Source organism: Coregonus lavaretus (genome assembly GCF_964263955.1).
Source record: "Coregonus lavaretus genome assembly, chromosome: 2".
NCBI classification, from domain to species: domain Eukaryota; kingdom Metazoa; phylum Chordata; class Actinopteri; order Salmoniformes; family Salmonidae; genus Coregonus; species Coregonus lavaretus.
Window position 1 is genome coordinate 84,645,796 of NC_139989.1, and position 25,775 is coordinate 84,671,570.

At 44.2% G+C, this 25,775-nt stretch overlaps 2 long non-coding RNA genes across 2 annotated transcripts in view; one reads left to right on the forward strand and one right to left on the reverse strand.

Annotated features, from left to right (window-relative positions):
• Positions 1 to 25,775, reverse strand: part of LOC311142441 — a 1,015,744-nt gene that overhangs the window by 392,764 nt on the left and 597,205 nt on the right. The gene's annotated exons all lie outside the window — the stretch shown is intronic.
• Positions 232 to 25,729, forward strand: LOC311142686. Its single transcript, XR_014614364.1, has 3 exons — positions 232 to 249; positions 25,180 to 25,296; positions 25,580 to 25,729. It is a non-coding gene; the product is annotated as an uncharacterized lncRNA (long non-coding RNA).

Below are 25,775 nucleotides of genomic sequence, written 5' to 3' on the forward strand. Positions count from 1 at the left end.
TTATTGACAGTTAACATGGAGAAGAGATGTCACAACCAGATGTTCATGTGATTGCATTAAATAACCTCACTGTTTGGATATGTCTGTTAGTAAATGTTTTATTTCTAAGAGATCATGAATAATAGAGAACAATGGACATTCTAGAATGAGTTGTCACTGTGTTCACCACAACCAACATGCTGCATCTCTGTTTAGGGGTCAGTGGTCTAAAATGAGTCTCTTTGGGAGACCTGACACCAAAACTAAGAGGTGAGCTGACAATATTGTTTAAGAATTTATATTCCAAAACGCTATATACACAGAAAATTCACATTTGTGTTTTTTTCATCAGAAATGACTGCTTATTGGTTGGTACCTTCAATATTTCTGTTCTAGATTTGAGATGTGTATGAAAATTGGATTTTTTTTCAAAACGCTATATATCCAATGTTTAGCTGGAATGGGATGTTCGTATCCTGTATATTTGACTGTGATATGTGGTTGTCTCACTTAGCTATCTTAAGATAAATGCACTTACAGATGCCATATCTTAATTTGATCCAGTTTCTCACAGCAGAAATAGAAAGAATATCCTGCAGCAACAGGACATTTGAATTATTATGTGGATTATAATTCATTAAAATATTTTGTAAAATCAAGTTTTTTAAAAGCTAAATTACACTATAATATGGCAATTGTATTGTAAGTCACTCTGTGCCCGGTTTCCCGATAGCGATGGAATTTAGGCTTACCAGTGTTTTAAGATGCATCTTTCCTACAACGGCTGAAGATGTAAGATGTATTTCCCACGCACCACGCAGAGAGAAGGGTCGCTATAATGACTGAAAACACAACCGTGGGACAAACAAGTGGCATATTTCTGGGCAAGGGCGGTCCATTTAAAATTAATTCATTCTTCCCTCACCCTTTGCCCTGCAAATGTCAACTCATCATACGTCATGATATGTCATCAGAAGTGTCCACTCATCATACGTCATGATACGTCATCAGAAGTGTCCACTCATCATATGTCATGATACGTCATCAGAAGTGTCAACTCATCATACGTCATGATACGTCATCAGAAGTGTCAACTCATCATACGTCATGATACGTCATCAGAAGTGTCCACTCATCATACGTCATGATACGTCATCAGAAGTGTCCACTCATCATACGTCATGATACGTCATCAGAAGTGTCCACTCATCATACGTCATGATACGTCATCAGAAGTGTCCACTCATCATACGTCATGATACGTCATCAGAAGTGTCCACTCATCATACGTCATGATACGTCATCAGAAGTGTCAACTCATCATACGTCATGATACGTCATCAGAAGTGTCCACTCATCATACGTCATGATACGTCATCAGAAGTGTCCACTCATCATACGTCATGATACGTCATCAGAAGTGTCCACTCATCATACGTCATGATACGTCATCAGAAGTGTCCACTCATCATACGTCATGATACGTCATCAGAAGTGTCCACTCATCATACGTCATGATACGTCATCAGAAGTGTCCACTCATCATACGTCATGATACATCATCAGAAGTGTCCACTTAACTTGAGGGCTGAGGGGAGAGGGAGTCTTTTAAGTGTTTGAAACGCTGCCATGGATAGTTTCGAAGTAACATTACCACATGATCAATGACGTCCGAAGCTTTGTTTAATCTCATGCTTTTTCAAACCATGTGCTGCAAAATGCGAGAGATCTCACTGATTTCGCCCTGGTGCCGGTGCTTTTTTCGAAGCAAAGTATTTTCCAAACACTGACCTCTACTGGACACCTTATTTACACATTTACTTTGATGTCTTCCAGTTTGTAGCCCCTGAATGGGAGCTCAGCAGGTAGGGACGGGGATTGGGATCAGACATCAACATAGGCACAAGATTCCCTGCTATAGTTGAACAATTATTTTCTGTGAAACTTCCCATTGTTGTTTAAATAATATGTTTTATTTAGTGTAGCCTATGATAATATTCTGTATTTAGTATCCTAAATAATACCACAGATGCATCGTTTTTGAAAACATAGTGAACCTGGAGGCAAAAAGCGAACCCCACATTCAAACTAAACATTGTTTATTAGCACTCAAAGTAGATGAGATAAATAATGTTTGTCTCTGTTGTGTTGAAGCCCAATCAAGCAGGAGAGACCAGCCTCCCCTGTACCCAGCTGTGTATCCATGAAGAGTGACTGGTCTATGGGTCATCCTATAGAGTTTAGAGAGGGAGACTTTTCTAGTGAACAAAGGTAAGAAGAACTTATGGGTCATGGTCAGTGAGTTAAACAACACTGTCTCTAGTCATTTCTCCTCTCCCATTTTCCCATTTATTTTTGTTGTTTTCATAATCCATAGGCTAATCCTTTTTTCCATTTTCATAGTCCTGAAACAATATTAAACAAACACAACATTCCCTCCCTGTGTGTGTGTGTGTGTGTGTGTGTGTGTGTGTGTGTGTGTGTACTCCCTGGATGAGGAGATGTAATCTCTATCCTGATTGCCTAGTCACTTTTATCCCTACCTACATGTACATATTACCTCAACTACCTGTGTGTCTGTGTCCGGTGTGTGTGTGTGTGTGTGTGTCCAGTGTGTGTGTGTGTGTCCAGTGTGTGTGTGTGTCCAGTGTGTGTGTGTGTTTGTGTGTGTGTGTGTGTGTGTGTGTGTGTCCGGTGTGTGTGTGTGTGTGTCCAGTGTGTGTGTGTGTGTGTGTGTGTGTGTGAGTTCACGTGTATCCATCAATGACTGTCTGTTCTTCTGCTTACCGCTACAGTGTGGAACATGGTGGAGAGAACACAATGAAACCTGGACTTAGAAAATGTGAGTGTTGACTGCTGTGAAGAATATGACTAAGAATAAGTCTTAATTCAAGTGAAGTCAAAGTCAAAGACCACCATCATTACTTACTTGGTCATATTAAATATCAGCTGTAGTTCTACAGAATCACAAATCAGGGACAACAAAGTTTACAAAGAGTTGCTTTGACAATTTGTGTGTCTGTGTGTGTGTGTGTGTGTGTGTGTGTGTTTTCATGCTTGTTGTCACGATCGTCAGGGTAAGGAGTAGACCAAGGCGCAGCGTTGCAGGCAAACATACTCATTTATTAGCGAAACGTGATCAAAACAACAAAAGACGGTAACGTGACAGTACACGGTAAAACACAACCAACTCGAAACAAGAACCCACAAAACACAAAGGAAAACCGACAGTTTAAATATGGCTCCCAATCAGAGACAACCAGCAAACAGCTGACACTCGTTGCCTCTGATTGGGAGTCACTCAGGCCAACATAGAAAATGACAAACTAGAACCCCCAACATAGAAATATAACACATAGAATAAACACACCCTGGCTCAACAAATAGAGTCCCAGAGCCAGGGTGTGACAGTACCCCCCCCTAAAGGCGCGGACTGCGACCGCGCCTCAATAAGAGCTAAACAGGGGAGGGCTGGGTGGGCATACCTCCTCGGCGGCGGTTCTGGCTCCGGCCTTGCCCACCACCCTCCAATCAACCCCCCATAGCGCCCCTGGTCCGGTCTAGCCCCGCTGGCCGGAGCCGGACTGACGACACACACCCCTGGCTTGGTGCGTGGAGCAGGAACGGACCGGACCGGGCTGACGATGCGCACCCCTGTCTTGGTGCGTGGAGTAGCACCTGGCCGAACCGGGCTGACGATACACACCCCTGGCTTGGTGCGTGGAGCAGGAATGGACCGGACCGGGCTGACGATGCGCACCCCTGGCTTGGTGCGTGGAGTAGCAACTGGCCGGACCGGGCTGACGACTCGCACCCCTGGCTTTGTGCGTGGAGCCGGAACGGGCCTCACCGGACTGACGACTCGCACCCCTGGCTTGGTGCGTGTAGCCGGAACGGGCCTCACCGAACTGACGACTCGCACCCCTGGCTTGGTGCGTGGAGCCGGAACGGGCCTTACCGGACTGACGACTCGCACCCCTGGCTTGGTGCGTGGAGCCGGAACGGGCCTCACCGGACTGACGACTCGCTCCCCTGGCTTGGTGCGAGTAGCAGGAACGGGCTGGACCAGGCTGACGACTCGCACCCCTGGCTTGGTGCGAGTAGCAGGAACGTTCTGGACCAGGCTGACGACTCGCACCCCTGGCTTGGTGCGAGTGGCAGGAACAGGCTGGACCAGGCTGACGACTCGCACCCCTGGCTTGGTGCGAGTGGCAGGAACAGGCCGGGCCGGGCTGGCGACTCGCACCCCTGGCTTGGTGCGAGTGGCAGGAACAGGCCGGGCCGGGCTGGCGACGCGCACCGTAGGTTTGGTGCGAGTGGCAGGAACAGGCCGGGCCGGGCTGGCGACGCGCACCGTAGGTTTGGTGCGAGTGGCAGGAACAGGCCGGGCCGGGCTGGCGACGCACACCGTAGGCTTGGTGCGAGTGGCAGGAACAGGCCGGGCCGGGCTGGCGACGCGCACCGTAGGTTTGGTGCGAGTGGCAGGAACAGGCCGGGCCGGGCCGGCGACGCACACCGTAGGTTTGGTGCGTGGAGCAGGGACAGGCCGGGCTGGGCTGGCGACGCACCCCGTAGGCTTGGTGCGTGGAGCAGGGACAGGCCGGGCTGGGCTGGCGACGCACCCCGTAGGCTTGGTGCGTGGAGCAGGGACAGGCCGGGCTGGGCTGGCGACGCACACCGTAGGCTTGGTGCGTGGAGCAGGGACAGGCCGAACCGGGCTGTGGAGACGGATAGGAGACCTGGAGTGAAGAGCGGCCACCACCCGTCCTGGCTGAATGCCTACCCTCACACACTCTGTGTGTGGCATCCGCACAGGACGTACAGGGCTGTGTACCCGTACTGGCATAACAGCACGTGACACTGGAGCAGGATATCCGGGACCGCGGAGAGGCATTGGAGACCACGAGCGTTGAGCCGGAACACTCCGTCCTGGCTGCATACCCACCTTCGCACGACACGTGCGGGGTGCTCGCACAGGACGTACAGGACTATGCCGGACCACTCGTGGCACAGTACACCGCTCCGCATACCGCAGAACCTGCCCCGTCCCATGCTGCCATGCCTGAGCACGGGAAGTTGGTTCCGCTCTCCATCCAGGCTCCGCCAACCTGCCTTCTGGCCCCCCAAACCCGGTGGCCTCCTCTCCAAATCGCCCTGTGGCAGCCTCCTGCTGCCCAGCCGCCCATGCCGTGTGCCCCCCCCTAAAAATGTTTTGGGGTTGCCTCTCGTCCTTCCGACGATGACACTGCTGACGCCGCTGCTCCTCTCTCGCCAGGGCCTTAATCCTACCCCAAGGTCCCTTGCCCCCGAGCATGTCTTCCCAGGACCACGATTTGCCCACCTGGGCCATCGCCAACCTCTCCATCTCTTTACCTGGCGCTTCCTCCCATGTCCAGTCTGCCTGCTCCTGGACACGCTGCTTGGTCCTTTTAAGGTTGGGTTCTTCTGTCACGATCGTCAGGGTAAGGAGTAGACCAAGGCGCAGCGTTGCAGGCAAACATACTCATTTATTAGCGAAACGTGATCAAAACAACAAAAGACGGTAACGTGACAGTACACGGTAAAACACAACCAACTCGAAACAAGAACCCACAAAACACAAAGGAAAACCGACAGTTTAAATATGGCTCCCAATCAGAGACAACCAGCAAACAGCTGACACTCGTTGCCTCTGATTGGGAGTCACTCAGGCCAACATAGAAAATGACAAACTAGAACCCCCAACATAGAAATATAACACATAGAATAAACACACCCTGGCTCAACAAATAGAGTCCCAGAGCCAGGGTGTGACACTTGTTCAGGATGTGTGTGTGTGTAATTAATGAGAATAAGTGTGTTTTATATTACCATACAGTATAACATATGAGCATTGAACAAATCTCAAGTTACCTTAACTTCTCATTTTGATACCTAGAAACATCTACATTAAATGAATTAGTGAAAAGTGAGTTAACATTCTAATGTGAATAATGATGATTTCTAATATTGTGTCTGGTTTCATCCATCAGATGTCTGTGATCTCACACTGGACCCAAACACAGTAAACATATTCCTCTCTCTGTCTGAGGAGAACAGAAAGGTGACACGGAGGAGAGAGAAGCAGCCGTATCCTGATCACCCAGAGAGATTTGAGGACTGGGAACAGGTGCTGTGTAGAGAGGGTCTGACTGGACGCTGTTACTGGGAGGTAGAGTGGAGTGGGAGATGGGCTGGTATAGGAGTGGCATATAAAGGAATCAGCAGGAGAGGAAGGGGTAGTGACTGTGGGATTGGATGTAATGACAAGTCCTGGAGTCTGTTCTGCTTTGACAACAGTTACTCTGCCTGGCACAATAATAAGTTCACTACCATAGACGTCCCCTCCTCCAGCCCCCACAGAGTAGGAGTGTATCTGGACTGGCCAGCCGGCACTCTGTCCTTCTACAGAGTCTCCTCTGAAACACTGACCCACCTGAACACATTCCACTCCACATTCACTGAGTCCCTCTATCCAGGGTTTAGGGTTTATGATGTTGACTCCTCAGTGTCCCTGTAAATAATAACCATGGTAACACTGACACACACACACTGGACACACACACTGGACACACACACACGCACACACACTGGACACACACAAACACACACACACACACACACACTGGACACACACACACACACACACACTGGACAAATACACACACTGGACACACACACACACACACTAGACACACTCACACACACACACTGTACACACACACACTGGACACACACACACACTGGACACACACAAACACCGGACACCTGTGTCAAACACAACACACACACAAACACACTGTGAACACACACACACAAACGCATTATACACACACACACTGTACACACTGTACACACACACACACTGTACACACACACACACACACAAACACACACACACAAAAACACACACACACACACACGTATACTGGACACAAACACACACACACACACACTGGACAAACACACTCACTGAACACACACACTGGACACACACACACACTGGACACACACACACACTGGACACACACACACATTGGACACACACACACACTGGACACACAAACACACACACACACTGGACAAACACACACTGGACACACACACACTGGACACACACACACTGGACACACACACACATTGGACACACACACACTGGACACACACACACACATGACACACACACACAAATACACTGGACACACACACACACACACATACACACACTAGACACACACACACACACACACTGGACACACACACACACTGTACACACGCAAACACATACACACACTGGACACACACAAACACACACACACACAAACACACACACACACACACACAATGGACACACTGGACACAGTCACACTGGACATACACACACACACACACACTGGACACACACACACTGGACACACACACTGAACACACACACTAGACACACACACACACTGGACACACACACACACTGGACACACACACACACACACACACACCGGACACACACACATACAAATATACACTGGACACACACACACACCGGACACACACGCACACACATATACACTGGACACACTCACACACTAGACACACTCACACACACACACACTGTACAAATACACACACACACACACACTGAACACACACACTGGACACACACACACACTGGACACACACACACACACACCGGACACACACACATACACATATACACTGGACACACAAACACACACATATACACTGGACACACTCACACACTGGACACACACACACTGGACACACACACACATTGGACACAATACACACACACACACACACAAACACACACACACACACACACACACACATACTCACACACTGGACAAACACACACAGACACTGGACACACACAAACACACACACATACACACACACTGGACAAACACACACAGTGGACACACTCACACTGGACACACACACACACACACTGGACACACACACACACTGAACACACACACTGGACACACACACACACAAACACACACACACTGGACATACACACACACTAGACACATTCACACTGGACAAACACACACACTGGACACACAGACATTGGACACTCACACACACACACTAAACACACACACTGGTCACACACACACACACACTGGATACACTCACACTGGACACACACACACACTGGACACACACACATTGGACACACACACACACAAACACTGGACACACACACATTGGACACACACACACACTGGACACACTCACACACTGGACACACACACACACTGGACACACACACACTGGACACACACACACACACACACACTGGACAAACACACACACACACTGGACAAACACACACACTGGACAAACACACACACTGGACACACTCACACTAAACACACACACACACACACACACACACACACACACACATACACTGGACACACACACACACACACACACACACACTGGACACACACACTGGACACACACACACAATGGACACACACACACACTGGACACACACTGGACACACACATACACTGGACACACACACACACACCGGACACACACACATATACGCTGGACACACACACACACTAGACACACACACACACACACACACACACACAAACACTGGACACACACTGGACACACACACACACACACACACACACTAGACAAACACACACACACATACACACACACACACAAACTGGACAAACACACACACTGGACACACACACACACATACACTGGACACACACACACATATACAGTAGACACACACTGTACACACACACACACTGAACACACACACTGGACACACACACACACACACAAACACACACACACAGGACAAACACACACTGGACAAACACACACACTGGACACACACACACTAGATAAACACACACACACACTGGACACACACACACACACTGGACACACACACGCAGGACAAACACACACACACACACACCGGACACACACACACACACACACACTGCACACACACACACACACACACACTGGACACACACACTGAACACACACACACACACACACACTAGACACACACACACACACACAAACTGGACACACACACATATACTGGACACACACACACACACACACTGGACACATTTCCATGTGTAGGATTTTGATGAAAGGAAATCCCATATAGCCTACTGGACAGGACTTTGCTATGGCATCTTCTGTTTGGGTGTCTCAGGTCAGGTCTGAGCCATGATCAGAATGTGTCTCTGTGTCTATTTCCAGCCCTGCCATTTCTACCTGTCCTGATCTAGTGTTTCACCCCTGACCTCCTCACACCGTCTCACTGTCCATGTCTGCTTTTAGCTCCCACCTCTACTTCACTGTGTTATAATGGACCTTATGCTTGTTATGTCACCTCTGTAACCAGTTATCAAACATATGAACATTTAAATTCCTCTATGAGTTTTGTTTCGTGTCCATTTACTTATGTATGTATTTGTTGTATATTGAGGTTGTGTTGCAGAGCATCATGGGGGTTTATATGTGTTGAGATGATCACGTTCCAGATAAATGGTTGAACTGATTCCTGTCTCCCGTCTCATCATTATTGAATTGTTATTCAGACGTGGTTATGAAACCCACGAGACATAACAAAAGATTGGCGATGAGTAAATCTGAATCTACAGGAACTATTCTGTCTGGAAGAAGTGGGTTTTTACAACTGTTTAAAACTGTTATTTTCTGTGGTCCAGAATAGGCTAATGTTAGCACAGTATATTGCTAGCAGAGGCAAGTGCATAGTCGAGCTAGCTAAGAAAGAGCGTTAACCAGTGGTTTAAAGTACTTAAGTAAAAATACTTTAAAGTACTACTTAAGTAGTTTTTTGGGGTATCTGTACTTGACTTTACTATTTATATTTTTGACTACTTTTACTTTTACTTCACTACATTCCTAAAGAAAATAATGTACTTTTTACTCCATACATTTTCCCTGACACCCAAAAGTACTTGTTACATTTTGAATGCTTAGCAGGACAGAAAATGGTCCAATTCACACCCTTATCAAGAGAACATCCCTACTGCCTCTGATCTGGGGGACTCAGTAAACACAAATGCTTTGTTTGTAAATTGTCTGAGTGTTGGAGTTTGCCTCTGGCTGAACGTAAATTTAAAAAACAAGAAAATCGTCTGGTTTGCTTTATGTAAGGAATTTGAAATGATTTATACTTGTACTTTTACTTTTGATACTTTAGTATATTTAAAACCAAATACTTTTAGACTTTTACTCAAGTAGTATTTTACTGGGTGACTTTCACTTTTAGTTGAGTCATTTTCTATTAAGGTATCTTTACTTTTACTCAAGTATGACAATTGGGTACTTTTTCCACCACTGGAGTTAACATCGTCATGGACGGCAGAAAAGGACTGGAGACGGACATCGGAGCAGGAAAACAACGTGATTAAAAGGGAGGAACATACAGTGATTAAAGGAAAGGACATTTATTCAACTGTGAAGACAAACCTTTTAATTAAAACTGCTAAATGAGCGAATTCAGGAGGAAACGTCAGTGAGTGAAGTGAATGAAGATCACATGACTGAGGAAAATATTGCTGTGGTTGAGGACAATATTGAAGTGAGTGACAATCAGGAGCTTATTGAGATACGAAAAATTATTGGAAATGTCGGAAACATTGGACAGTTTGATAAAAATATTGAGCAGTGGAGCTCATATACAGAACGGTTTGAATATTTTGTTCTTGTAAATGACATGGATGAGGACAACATTGTGCCTACATGTTTTAGTGTAATGGGGCCAAAGACATTTAATTTACTAGGCAGCCTGCTACAGCCAGTCAGAACAGGTAATAAGACGTATGGGGATATTGTGGAGATACTTAAAGGACATTTTTCACCAGAACCACTAGTTATTGCTGAAAGGTTCAGGTTCCACAGGAGACATCAGGAAGAGGGAGAATCAGTAACAATGTTTGCTGCTGCATTAAAGAAACTACCAGAACACTGTGAGTTTAATGCTGTTCTAAATGACATCATTAGAGACAGACTAGTATGTGGGCTACGGAGTGAAGCTACACAAAAGAGACTGTTGACTGAAAGTCATCTGACCTTGGCAAAGGACATTGAAATCAGTGTGTCCATGGAACTAGCTGCTAAAGAGGCTCACCAGTTGAGTTCATCAGGAACTTAGTGGGTTCATCTAACAATCCTAATCATCAGCTGATACATTTTAATCTCATACACAGGGTAAACCTTCCACCTAGAAAACATCATTTAATAGAAATCACAACCGCTCCTCTGTGTGATCTATGTAATCAAGGTGCCTTGGCCTCCTTTAATTATATGTACTGGGAGTGACCAGGGGACATGTTTTGGAAAGAGGTATCCTCATACCTTGTTCCCCCAAACTGTTATTACTGAATGATAATTCACCACTGTCATTACAACAAAGACGTATAATGTTGTCAGGTTGGACAGCAGCTAAAAAGATGTTGGAACTAAGATGGCAACCACCACACCTCATTGGATCAGCACTTTTATAGATATAATTTATTTACAACTATCCACTGCTAGGATCCATGGGGCTAGCCAAACAACAATTGCAGCTGAAACCATAAAATAACTCCTGTAGTTGGTTTTACCCAACAGATTGACTGTTCATGATCATTTTTGTGCAAATGTGTACCTTGATTTAGTATTTAATTTAATATTGATCAGGTTGGGTGTGTTGGGGTGGTCCCAGGAGGGGTTGGAGGGTGGGTTGGGGTGGTCCCAGGAGGGGTTGGAGGGTGGGCTGGGGTGGTCCCAGGAGGGGTTGGAGGGTGGGTTGGGGTGGTCCCAGGAGGGGTTGGAGGGTGGGTTGGGGTGGTCCCAGGAGGGGTTGGAGGGTGGGTTGGGGTGGTCCCAGGAGGGGTTGTAGGGTGGGTTGGGGTGGTCCCAGGAGGGGTTGGAGGGTGGGTTGATGCAGCTGAGGTGGGTGATTGTATATGTGGTTTATTATAATTGTATTTATCTGCAATAACTAGTTTCCATAATATACTGATATATATTTTAACAGTATTGTGTCTCTAGCTGTATAACCATTCCTGCTGCTATTTGTTCTGATATATATTTTAACAGTATTGTGTCTCTAGCTGTATAACCATTCCTGCTGCTATTTGTACTTGTCTGTGTTCCTTTCAAATAAATAAAAAGTTTCAACAGAGTTTCAACTGAAAATCAGAGACCTGGAAATCAAGTCACATGCTGGTGTAAGGACATGGATTGTCCAGCCTGTGGTAAAAAGGTCAACATCGGACAAGTCTCCAGAAACAAAAAGAGAACAGAGAATTCACAAAAACGGGAAACAAGAAACAAGCATTCCAACGAAAGACACATAGACATGTTCACACTGTTGAGTAAGAGAACACTGAGGTGAGTGACTCATCAGACCAGGAAGTCACACTGAAAATCCTGACTTTTTCCTGGCGGGTCGCACGGCTACTATGTATCCCCCTTGCTAGAGGGACAGCCGGTGGGTATGGAGATAGACACAGGGGCAGCTGTATCTCTTGTGTCAGAAAAAAGACACTGAAACACCTTCCACTTCAACCAGCGCACCTCGTGTTAAAGACTTACACAGGTGAATCTGTCGCTGTGAGAGACATCACTGATGTCACAGTTCAGGTAAACAAACAAACTGAAAAGATGCCACTCTATGTTGTGAAAGGAGACTATGCATCACTACTGGGATGTTCATAGTTGGAGAAAATCACACTGGACTGGCCATCAGTGCATACAATGACACATGGAGACTTAGACCTACCTGCCATCTTAAAGAAACATGGAGAAGTCTTTAATGGACAGCTGGTTAGTATGAACGACATTACAGGGAAGCTTAGCATTAAGCCAGACAGCAAACCAACGTTTCTGAAAGCACGACCAAAAGTCAAGGCTGACTTGGACGCATTAGTCAAGAACAAAGTACTGGAGCCAGTCAGCATGAGTGAACGCATGAGCAACACCCATCTACCAGTCATTAACACTAGAACCGTCTGGCCTTTCAGCTAGTAGGGATGGGTACTCCAATCCTCGGGGTGTCACACTTTTCCTCCATCCCTAGCAAACACAGCTGATTAAACTAATCACATTCTAAACTGGAGATTATGATTAGTTAATTATTGGAGTCAAGTGTGTTAGCTGCGGCTAGGGCAAAAGTGTGACACCAATCAGGCCCCGAGGACTGGAGTTGCCCATCCCTGCACTAGAGCAAGGTGTGACACCAATCAGGCCCCCGAGGACTGGAGTTGCCCATCCCTGCACTAGAGCAAGGTGTGACACCAATCAGGCCCAGAGAACTGGAGTTGCCCATCCCTGCACTAGAGCAAGGTGTGACACCAATCAGGCCCCGAGGACTGGAGTTGCCCATCCCTGCACTATAGCAAGGTGTGACACCAATCAGGCCCCGAGGACTGGAGTTGCCCATCCCTGCACTAGAGCAAGGTGTGACACCAATCAGGCCCAGAGGACTGGAGTTGCCCATCCCTGCACTAGAGCAAGGTGTGACACCAATCAGGCCCGGAGGACTGGAGTTGCCCATCCCTGCAATATAGCAAGGTGTGACACCAATCAGGCCCAGAGGACTGGAGTTGGCCATCCCTGCACTAGAGCAAGGTGTGACACCAATCAGGCCCAGAGGACTGGAGTTGCCCATCCCCGCACTAGAGCAAGGTGTGACACCAATCAGGCCCCGAGGACTGGAGTTGGCCATCCCTGCACTATAGCAAGGTGTGACACCAATCAGGCCCCAGAGGACTGGAGTTGCCCATCCCTGCACTAGAGCAAGGTGTGACACTAATCAGGCCCAGAGGACTGGAGTTGCCCATCCCTGCACTAGAGCAAGGTGTGACACTAATCAGGCCCAGAGGACTGGAGTTGCCCATCCCTGCACTAGAGCAAGGTGTGACACTAATCAGGCCCAGAGGACTGGAGTTGCCCATCCCTGCACTAGAGCAAGGTGTGACACCAATCAGGCCCAGAGGACTGGAGTTGCCCATCCCTGCACTATAGCAAGGTGTGACACCAATCAGGCCCAGAGGACTGGAGTTGCCCATCCCTGCACTAGAGCAAGGTGTGACACCAATCAGGCCCCGAGGACTGGAGTTGCCCATCCCTGCACTAGAGCAAGGTGTGACACCAATCAGGCCCAGAGGACTGGAGTTGCCCATCCCTGCACTAGAGCAAGGTGTGACACCAATCAGGCCCCCGAGGACTGGAGTTGCCCATCCCTGCACTAGAGCAAGGTGTGACACCAATCAGGCCCGGAGGACTGGAGTTGCCCATCCCTGCACTAGAGCAAGGTGTGACACCAATCAGGCCCCGAGGACTGGAGTTGCCCATCCCTGCACTAGAGCAAGGTGTGACACCAATCAGGCCCCGAGGACTGGAGTTGCCCATCCCTGCACTAGAGCAAGGTGTGACACCAATCAGGCCCCCGAGGACTGGAGTTGCCCATCCCTGCACTATAGCAAGGTGTGACACCAATCAGGCCCAGAGGACTGGAGTTGCCCATCCCTGCACTAGTGTGGTTTATAAATAAACGCTTGATAAATAGTGCATAAACTATTGTAAAGGATTAATTGCATGAAGAAATATTAGTGGAAATATATATTTTTTGTAACTTAAAAAAAAGTTAATTCTACAAAGTAAAATAAAAAAGGCCTATATCCTATTTCGGTTTCCTTTACAATAAAAACATTACAGTGTAATTATCCATCTGATCAACTTTATTTGTAGATTCAATTAGTAATAGAGTTATAGTACTTAATAAAGTCAATTTACAGTTTATTTTGACAAAGCAGAATGAAAAATATAATAATAATAATAATAATAATAATATAACCAGCCAGGTGTTCAGGTGAAATTATTTGCTGTATTTCTAAACAAACGCACCAGTGCATTAACAATTATAAAGGATTAATCCCATGAATAAATATTTGTGGAAATATATTCATGACAAGATATAAAACAATAATGTGTTGATTGTGTCAGACACTGTACCGAGCCTTTACACATGAACCAATCACGTCTTCTCTTTATGCTTCAGGTCCACAGTCAGCACACAGCTTCGGGGCTTTGTGTGAGCAAGCCCAACAAACAAATCGGTTGTCCTGCACGCAGTTTTTATGGGACTTTTTCCGTCCGCACTTACTTACTTGACATTGTGTCTCCTTTTTCCCCAGTAGGAGCTGTGGTGCTTGGGGAAGAGGGAGAACAGGACCTGCTGTCTTGACATTGTGTATTTTTCCCCAGTGGGAGCTGTGGTTCTTGGGGAAGAGGGAGAACAGGACCTGCTGTCTTGACATTGTGTCTTTTTCCGCAGTGGGAGCTGTGGTTCTTGGGGAAGAGGGAGAGCAGGACCTGCTGTCTTGGCATTGTGTATTTTTCCCCAGTGGGAGCTGTGGTTCTTGGGGAAGAGGGAGAACAGGACCTGCTGACTTGACATTGTGTATTATTTTTTGGGGTTCCACGTGTCTCTAAACCACAGTCTCAGACAGTCTCTCACTCGGCTGGTCTGGTTTAATCTTTCCCCAGATATGGAAAGACATTGAGCAAGTTGGTTTCGACATCGGCGGCTAACCAAAACAGAAGTCACATGCATCATTATCAGTTTCTATCTGGTTTCTTTTGGCCATTCATCCATTGACGACAGAATATTATTTTACTCGTTGTTGCTTAGTTGCCAGAGCAATGCTGGCACTAGAGTGGTCATGTGCTAAATTAATGAACAGCAGGGATGTTGGTGAAAAAATGATATTTGGAAATAGAGCTTCACCTCTTGAATGTTGAGAGTTATTTGATAAAGGTAAGTGTCATAGAAACTGCAGAATATGCTCTTTCAGATACAGCACTATATAGAAATCACAATGTTTTACCTGCATGTGACTCTGAAGGAGGATTTGATAAAGAGATGCTCTTTTCCCTGCATCTGTCAATTACAGACTATTGTCAATTTCATCTGGTCTATAGGCTAACTCTTATTATGTGTGAAATTAGTTTAGGTAGAGTCAATGATATGTTTTGCATTATTCTAAAGGCCTTCTTTTTGCAACACAATCTCACACTCAATTCGAGCAAATATGTACAAAAGTATTTTAGCAGATTTTGTGCGTTTTTGTGTGGCTTAATTCGCCCCCCAAAAATGTATTTTCCTATGAATTAAGTCGTACAAAAATTTGTATTTTCACACGAATTAAGCCACACAAAAATGCACAAATACGCACAAAATGGAGGGTATTTTATTGCTCCCCACATCACTGCGAATCTAATTGTTTTTGAAAGTTTATACTGTTTAAGTTTAAAATGTTTATACTTTTGATTACGTCATAGAGTAACACTTTTTAACTTTATATTTTTTTTACGAAACTTAGAAAATCACCCTTTTCACATATACTTTAATTTTATAAATATAGTTTGCAGCAACACCTGCATACTGTCACATAACCAGAGGAGGCTGGTGGAGGAGCTATAGGAGGACAGGCTCATTGTAAAGACTGGAATGGTGTCAATGGAGCGGTATCAAACACTTCATTTATTTATTCCATTTCAGCCATAAAAATGAACCCGTCCTCCTATAGCCCTTCCCACCAGCCTCCTCTGGGAAATGTCTCTGTTCTGGTAAAAGAGAAGTTGATAGTATCACATCTTGTTTCTGTTGTATCTACATGTTTCTACATTAAACCACAGGTCCTGTTCTTGAGACTGATGAGGAAGAGTGGGGTGGAAAGGCTTTTGCAACACTACTGTACAACCTTGTGACTAATTTAACTTCCTGTTTGCTTTGCGATACTTGCGTGGAGGGAGGGGGTTCAATGTTATCTTTCTGACTTCCCAATACCTTCCCCATGTCTCATATTCACTGTTATCTTTCTGACTTCCCAATACCTTCCCCCAGTTCAGAGATGGCTTGATGTGGTGTGCAGCATAGAGTGTATAGTCCTTTAGTCTCTATGGGCCAGATGGTAGTGTACAGTTCAGAGATGGCTTGATGTGGTGTGCAGCATAGAGTGTATAGTCCTTTAGTCTCTATGGACCAGATGGTAGTGTACAGTTCAGAGATGGCTTGATGTGGTGAGCAGCATAGAGTGTATAGTCCTTTAGTCTCTATGGGCCAGATGGTAGTGTACAGTTCAGAGATGGCTTGATGTGGTGAGCAGCATAGAGTGTATAGTCCTTTAGTCTCTATGGGCCATATGGTAGTGTACAGTTCAGAGATGGCTTGATGTGGTGTGCAGCATAGAGTGTATAGTCCTTTAGTCTCTATGGGCCAGATGGCCAGTTGGTGAGGACTACAGCATGGGGAAAGAAACTGTTCAGATGGGGGTCTATAACATCCAATCACATAGGTTTACAGCAGCTGACAGTTGCAACGTCATTGCTAATAATGCAAACTGCCTTGGTTTAGAGAAAGACAAGCTCTGTACAGATGTAGGATCTTAATTTAATCAGCCTGTTGCAGGAGAACTAACACTTTTAGTGTATTGGAGGGTTAAAAAGGCTTCTGAAGTTTGTAATTTCCACTTTTCCACCTTTCCCTTTTGAAAAATGACCATTCATTATAATCCACATAATAATTCAAATGTCGTGTTGCTTCAGGATTATTTTCCTGCTGTAGCAAACGGGCTCAAATTAAGATCCTACATCTGTAGCAATATACTTGTCTTTAATGTACATGGCTATATTAGGAGGACAGGATTCTCTTTACACCATTGTTTCTTGACCATTTGACATATTTTATTTACTGTTGTTTAGGCTGGTTGAATGAGTTCCCTATGAGAGGCTACTTCATCTGCAAGAAAACAGGCGGCCGCACCAGTTTCCTCATATGAAATTAAAAGTAAGTGTGTAGCCTACGCACTTACAAAATGGCTGTTGAAACTGTGGGACACATTTCTCTGCAACATTAAAATTAGGATAAATGTGTTGATTTGACGAAAAGACGGGCAGACTATGGTAAGTCTAGGTTACATAGAACTATTATATTAGAAAGTTAGGTCGTTTAAAGACATTCAATAGTCAGAGTAGGTTTGATATATGATCACTTATCATGCTGACAAACCTGATGGTCTCCGTTTGAAATGGTGTGTAAAATACCATGCCTAGGCTACAAGCTCTGTCCTGCTACTGTTAGGTCTATAACGTTATGGGAACTGATCTGAACAGGTTTAGACTGGTCATCTAGGATATGTAGACTATAGCTGAGGTTTAGACCTCCATCTGTATCAGGACTAGGCTCCTGCTACTGTTACTGTTATAACGTTATGGGAACTGATCTGAACAGGTTTAGGCTGGTCATCTAGGCTATAGCTGAGGTCAGTGGGGATTTTAGCATGTCAATCTTGGTGGGGCAAAACATAAATAAAGGGGGATGCATGCCAGCAAAGCCATTCCACAACACAACACTAAACAATACATTCATTGCTCTATAACGGTGACAAACGGTGCCCACAAACTGTTAGGGCCTACATAAAGCAGAGTCCCAACAGCAGAGTCCCAACAGCAGAGTCCCAACAGCAGAGTCCCAACAGCAGAGTCCCAACAGCAGAGTCCCAACAGCAGAGTCCCAACAGCAGAGTCCCAACAGCTGTCCTATCATTTCTCTTCATTATTTCTCTTCATATGACAAGGATTAAAAAGGATTTGCCTGTAGATTGTCGACTTGATTCATGATGATGACTGATGGCTAAGATTTTGAAAGTATGATGTTGACCTGATCAGTTCAATCAAAGCTACTGTAGATATAATGTGATTTGACGTCATTTTATCTGTTGGCCAATGACCTTCTTGGATGGGCACTTCTAATGTAACTCTGTGGCAGCATCCAAGGGGCTTGAATTTTCTAGCTCTACCCTTAGACTTGGCAGTGATGTAGTGTCCCCATGAGTGACAGAACAGTGAGCTAATCACGGCGCAACGCTCCGTATTTTCTTCTGGCTGCCCCACCACCACAGAAAGCACTGAGCTAGGCTGAAACACCTGCATTTTGGAGCTGCCTTACTCAAGAAAGCAAAAAAGAGACCATGTTTGTATGCGGCTTTATTAACTCAATGATATATATATATATTTATTTATTTTTAATTTTTTTGCAAACTGATATGTGACACGTATTAATGCCAAAATAACATGCAAAACAGGAAAGGCCACCTGCCCTGAATGACGGGTCGCCACTTGCTGAGATATAGACCTTGATCTGCTTTACACAAAAAAAAAACTGTTATACATTATATCCTAGCCTACTTTAAATAATACAAAATCTCTTAATTGTTGCAAAAAACCTTTCTGTATAGATCACTGATCCCCCCAGATCAATCAAGCCTGTTTTAGCCCTTCTGTCTACATTCTCAGAAATGTTTAGAAAAGAACAGATTCAAAAATAATTAATGGCAACTTTTAATGAATAGAAATAAGGGTGTGACATGGTGAAGAGATGTCACAACTACATATTCATGTGATTGCATTAAATCACCTGACTGTTTTGATATGTCTGTTAGTAAATGTTTAGTAAGAGATAATTAATAAATGATAACAATTCACATTCAAGAATTACTGTGTTAACTACAACCAACATGTTGGATCTCTGTTTAGGGGTCAGTTCTCTAAAATGAGTCTCTATGGGGAGAGAGAGGAGGGGGGCCCTGCCTCTAAAATGAGTCTCTCTGGGGAACATGACACCAAAGATAAGAGGTGAGATGACAATTTTGTTTAAGAATTATTAAGAGTTTATTTCCTAAATGCTATTTCCACAATTTTTCACATGTGTTATTTAATCAGAAATGGTTGCTTATGGGTACCTTCAATATTACTGTTCTCAGATGTTTAATTAATAGATTTTAGATGTATATCATTATTATTATTATTATTGCAAAATGCTATATATCCATTGTTTAGCTGAAATGGAATGTTCGTATCCTGTATATTTGACTGTATTATCTGGTTGTCTCACCTAGCTATCTTAAGATGAATGCACTTACTGTAAATAGCTCTGGGTAAGAGCATCTGCTAAACAGGTGGGGCTCTGCCCTGAATGACAGGTCACCACTGCTCCAAAGCAATTACATGTTGCACAGGAACCACTGACTCGCTGCATGTTTCTATTATCAAGACACCTGCTGGTACCTCTTAACTGGTTAGGACAGCTCATGAGGTGTCCTAAATATCTGCCAACTAGGTGGGACGCTTATGAATAAAAAGGCTTCATGCATAGCTTTAATTTATACCCATAAGAGTAGGACTAAAATGGCTTTATTCTCAGCACTTATACGACACATGTTCTACTCTGAGACGCTTTTTGGATATGGGCCCAGATCTCAAAATATTGTAACGACCCAGTATTAATTGAGTCTGTCTGGGGAGAGAGAGGACTAATTTTCTACTCTGAGACGCTTTTTGGATACGTGCCCAGATCTCAAAATCTTGTTTTAAAAAACAATTTTCTTTTGTTTGACATAATAAAAAAAGAATATTACTAATGTACCCGACTTTAAAGACTTGGTTTAGTTCATGTCCGCGTTCCGGTACAGAACTGTCCGTGTCCACGTACGGTTTGGCGCCAAGCATATTGTCCAGTTACGTGCAGAGTGGTCTGAGGTGATCTTGGGGAACAACGACGGAGTTCGTTACAGTGTTGAGACACAGAAGTTTATTGTTCAATTTGCTTTTTTGTATAATGGTCAGTGACAGTATGAGTGTAGCCAGATCCTTTTCACTCGCTATTCTTGTTTAATTGTGTGGTTCACCGGATTCGTCATCATCCTCGAGGGACAGACGAACGACCTGCTAGTTAGCCAAGCTAGTCGGTACAGCTAGCTAAGCTAGCTACTCTACCAGCAGCATCCTAGTTATCCTAGCTACCACTACATCATCACCGGCTGCCTGCATTTCTTGTGGACCGATGGAGCTCCCTGGTTGTTTCTTCCACCTGTTAAATACCGTGGAGGGCTTCTCCCTCTGTCGTTGACGGATGCTGGCTTCCTACGCTCCCTCTGTCCGGTTCTCCTCTCTTCACTAGATGGACTGTAACTTTAGTGTTTAACCCCTCTGTGTCCAAGGACTGAACTTTTGAATATTATTTTCGGGGTGCCTCAAGTGACATTTTTTACAACGTTTATTTCTGATAAAATTAGTTAATTGCATCCGCCATGGAGCCCAGTTTCATAATATTACCTTCTGTCCCTGGTTATGAAGTAATCGTGAAAAAACAAGCCTTATGTTTGGGCATTTTTCACCCTACCAGCTCCTATTAGTTCTATTGAGCTCTGTGACACCGACTCGCCTTCAGAACGTTCTATTCCCAGTCCATTGTTCTGCGTCACAATGCCAGCTTCACTATTGTTATCAATGAGACCTGCCTGCATTAACCCTGTAGGTTTACCTCAGGTAACTTATTATTAACAAGGTTACGGCTACTTGGTGAGCGTTAACCCTGTAGGTTTACCTCAGGTAACTTATTATTAACAAGGTTATGGCTACTTGGTGAGCGTTAACCCTGTAGGTTTACCTCAGGTAACTTATTATTAACAAGGTTACGGCTACTTGGTGTGCTCGCACACTGTTCACCTGAGTACATGTTGTGGTCGCCTATAATGAGGTGAGACACAGTTTATGAGGCGATGGCTGGCGGATAGCCATCAAACATTAAACATTTTCTGGTCATGGTTAACCACATTTGTTTTAAGAAAAAAGTGTACAATCTAAACAAAACGCATGTCCCTGTCCTCTTTTTCAAGATGTGGCCGATTTAAACAGCCAGAAGACATTTTTTAATTAGAAATAACAATTTTTTTTGACCACTTGTTGTTTCTAAGTGGCTGCTGGGTAATTTGATATGCATCAAACTCTTCCTTTATAGGCATCAAATTGACCGAATGCTGCGGAGGTTCACTGAGTTGTGAACCAAATGGGTAGAATGGGGTGATTGTTGGTTAATCGGGTGGTCTAGCGAATGGATTTGTAGATCTGACCCAGTTGCTACCTCAGATTATGAGCCTAGCAAGTGTCATGAATGAGTTATGTAGTACCCACATACGGCCACAAGGAGGAGCAAGAGTGCCATAAACCCATACTGTTTTTTGCCCTATAAACCCTAAACCTAACAATCAATCAAATGTATTTATAAAGCTCTTTTTACACCAGCAGATGTCACAAAGTGCTGTACAGAAACTCTTACCCTACTTATAACCTATTTTAGCCGCAACCCTAACCCCTAATTCTAGGGTAGGTTAGCCTAGAACACTTTTAGAAACTATTTTAGTAATAATTTTATCTTAGTAAATACAATTATAGTATTAAATAGCGTTTTGATTATTTTGTTGTTATTTTATTATATGTATAATTGCAAAACAGAACACTTAATAAATAAGACACATTTGTTTTATTTTTCAAATGTGGTTTGAATTGGGTGACCTAGTAACCTCTATGTGAAAGTCCAGCGATTGGCGTGGGGCAAGTTTGAGACTGATCTAATACACTTTATTTCTCAGCTGCCTCGCCAACCTCTGTATGTGAATTAATAACTTTTAATTGCTAAACATTTCCAATAGATGGCAGCATAAGACCACAAAGCATCAGTTATAGGCTACAAGCAGCAATATGATTGACCTAAAATAGCATGCAACCAAATACTATATGTCCCATGATTTTCTAAAATGGTCACTCATTACTTTAGCTAGCTATATATCTCGTATTAGGCCTGTGATGCTTTTGGAAGAGCAATTAAATAGTGACTATAGCAGGTGTTGAACCCCTGGTAAATAATCACTAGTCAGATGCTCCAACCTCAACCCTAGTATACATGCATTTTTAAATATCTAATATATCGATTAAACAACCTTGGAATAGATAAGACAAGAGTGCGTCTTCCAGCCCACCAATAAATTACATCATGCAACCCTCCCAGTTAGCAAATGTACCTCAACATGCCCCTCGCTTGTGCTAGAAGGCAGAGTGCTCGCTGCTGGTTGATAAATCTGACAATGAATGTACTAGGAAAATACATTTTTCTCGACCAGAGGTGACTAAATTAATGTTCAGGCTTATTGATAATCGTTATAGTAATGAAGTATAATTTCAAAACATGAGCATAAAAACAGGTAATAATAAACATGAATCATTACATTTACATTTACATTTTAGTCATTTAGAAGACGCTCTTATCCAGAGCGACTTACAGGAGCAATTAGGGTTAAGTGCCTTGCTCAAGGGCACATTTACGTCATTTAGCAGACGCTCTTAAACAGAGCGACTCACAAATTGGTGCATTCACCCTATAGGCAGTGGGATAACCACTTTACAATTTTTTTTGGGGGGGGGTAGAAGGATTACTTTATCCTATCCCAGGTATTCCTTAAAGAGGTGGGGTTTCAAATGTCTCCGGAAGGTGGTGAGTGACTCCGCTGTCCTGGCGTCGTGAGGGAGCTTGTTCCACCATTGGGGTGCCAGAGCAGCGAACAGTTTTGACTGGGCTGAGCGGGAACTATGCTTCCGCAGAGGAAGGGGAGCCAGCAGGCCAGAGGTGGATGAATGCAATGCCCTCGTTTGGGTGTAGGGACTGATCAAAGCCCGAAGGTACAGAGGTGCCGTTCCCCTCACTGCTCCATAGGCAAGCACCATGGTCTTGTAGCGGATGCGAGCTTCAACTGGAAGCCAGTGGAGTGTGTGGAGGAGGGGGGTGACGTGAGAAAACTTGGGAAGGTTGAACACCAGACGGGCTGCGGCATTCTGGATGAGTTGTAGGGGTTTAATGGCACAGGCAGGGAAGCCAGCCAAAAGCGAGTTGCAGTAGTCCAGACGGGAGATGACAAGTGCCTGGATTAGGACCTGTGCCGCTTCCTGTGTAAGGCAGGGTCGTACTCTCCGAATGTTGTAGAGCATGAACCTGCAGGAGCGGGTCACCGCCTTGATGTTAGCGGAGAACGACAGGGTGTTGTCCAGGGTCACGCCAAGGCTCTTCGCACTCTGGGAGGAGGACACAACGGAGTTGTCAACCGTGATGGCGAGATCATGGAACGGGCAGTCCTTCCCCGGGAAGAAGAGCAGCTCCGTCTTGCCAGGGTTCAGCTTTAGGTGGTGATCCGTCATCCATACTGATATGTCTGCCAGACATGCAGAGATGCGATTCGCCACCTGGTTATCAGAAGGGGGAAAGGAGAAGATTAGTTGGTTGGTTACAGTGTTGTTGTTTTTTTTCATCATTATATTATTTATTTATATTTATTTATTATTTAGTAACTGCAGTAGTACTGAATAAAGTATATCCTTACTAAAGTAGTAATTACTCAGAATTACAAAATATGACATTTTCTAGTTCATTTTACCACTTACAACCATAAAATAACAATTTATAGCATAACAAACAATGAAACTGACAAAAACCAAAAACACCATACATTTAGTTAACTATATATATATATATATATATATATATATATATATATATATATATATATATATATATATATATATATGTGTATTTAGATGGGTGACATTATCTGCCAAAGTAACACCACTGTAGATAAAGAAGAGCTCTCCAGTAGGTGTACCAAAACATTTAAAGGCCATTTTCTCAAACATGAGGTTACAAGTTTATCATCTTTCAAAGCAGAATTACTTTCCCATTGTTCCTCAACTGTAGTGTATGATATACCTTTTTCTAGCTGAGTCTCTACTTTTATCCAATGTAAAAAACACAATTTCAAATTTTGCTACATAAGACCGAATCGAGCCGGTTGGTCACATTTGACTGTGTAAAACCTAGCAGTACTACTTATTTCTCTGAGAGTGAGACAGATATATATTATTACTGTGTAAAACCTAGCAGTACTACTTATTTCTCTGAATGAGGCAGATATATAGCATTTTGCAAAAAAACATGATTATTTGTATCTCTAAAATAAAAACATCAAGTGATAGATTTTAAACAAATACATGTCTGTCATTGAACAATCCCATGCCATGATTAGCTACTGAAAAAACACACCAATCTCTTTCATAATTTCTTTAAACAATAAAAGCTAATTTACGAACATTTCTGAAAATGGATATATAGCGTTTTGGAATGAAACTCTTCTTATGTTTCCCCATCTGAGCTCAGAGTCGATGAGAGACGTAATGTTTGTCTCTGTTGTGTTGAAGTCCAATCAAGCAGGAGAGACCAGCCTCCCCTGTACCCAGCTGTGTGTCCATGAAGAGTGACCGGTCTATGCATCAACCTCTATCCTTTAGAGAGGGAGACTTTTCTACTGAACAAAGGTAAGAAGAACTCATGGGTCATGGTCAGTGAGTTAAACAACACTGTCTCTAGTCATTTCTCCTCTCCCATTTTCCCATTTATTTTTGTTGTTTTCATAATCCATAGGCCAATCCTTTTTTCCATTTTCATAGTCCTGAAACAATATTACACAAACACAACATTCCCTCCCTGTGTGTGTGTGTGTGTGTGTGTGTGTGCATGTGTGTGCGTGTGTGTGTGTGTGTATGTGTGTGTGTGTGCACTCCCTGGATGAGGAGATGTAATCTCATGTTATGTCCCCAGAAACCAACAGCAGAGATCAGAGTCAGAGATTCTCAGTGGTCAGTCTTCCCAGAGTCATCAAACAGACCTGGCCTCCATATTCAGTGTATGTGGTCCTGTCATGTACATTTGTTTTTGTTTACCTCAAGTAAAGTTGATCTGTCAATCATTCATTAATATGTTAATGAGAAAGCATTTAGTCTCTTGTTTAACTTAT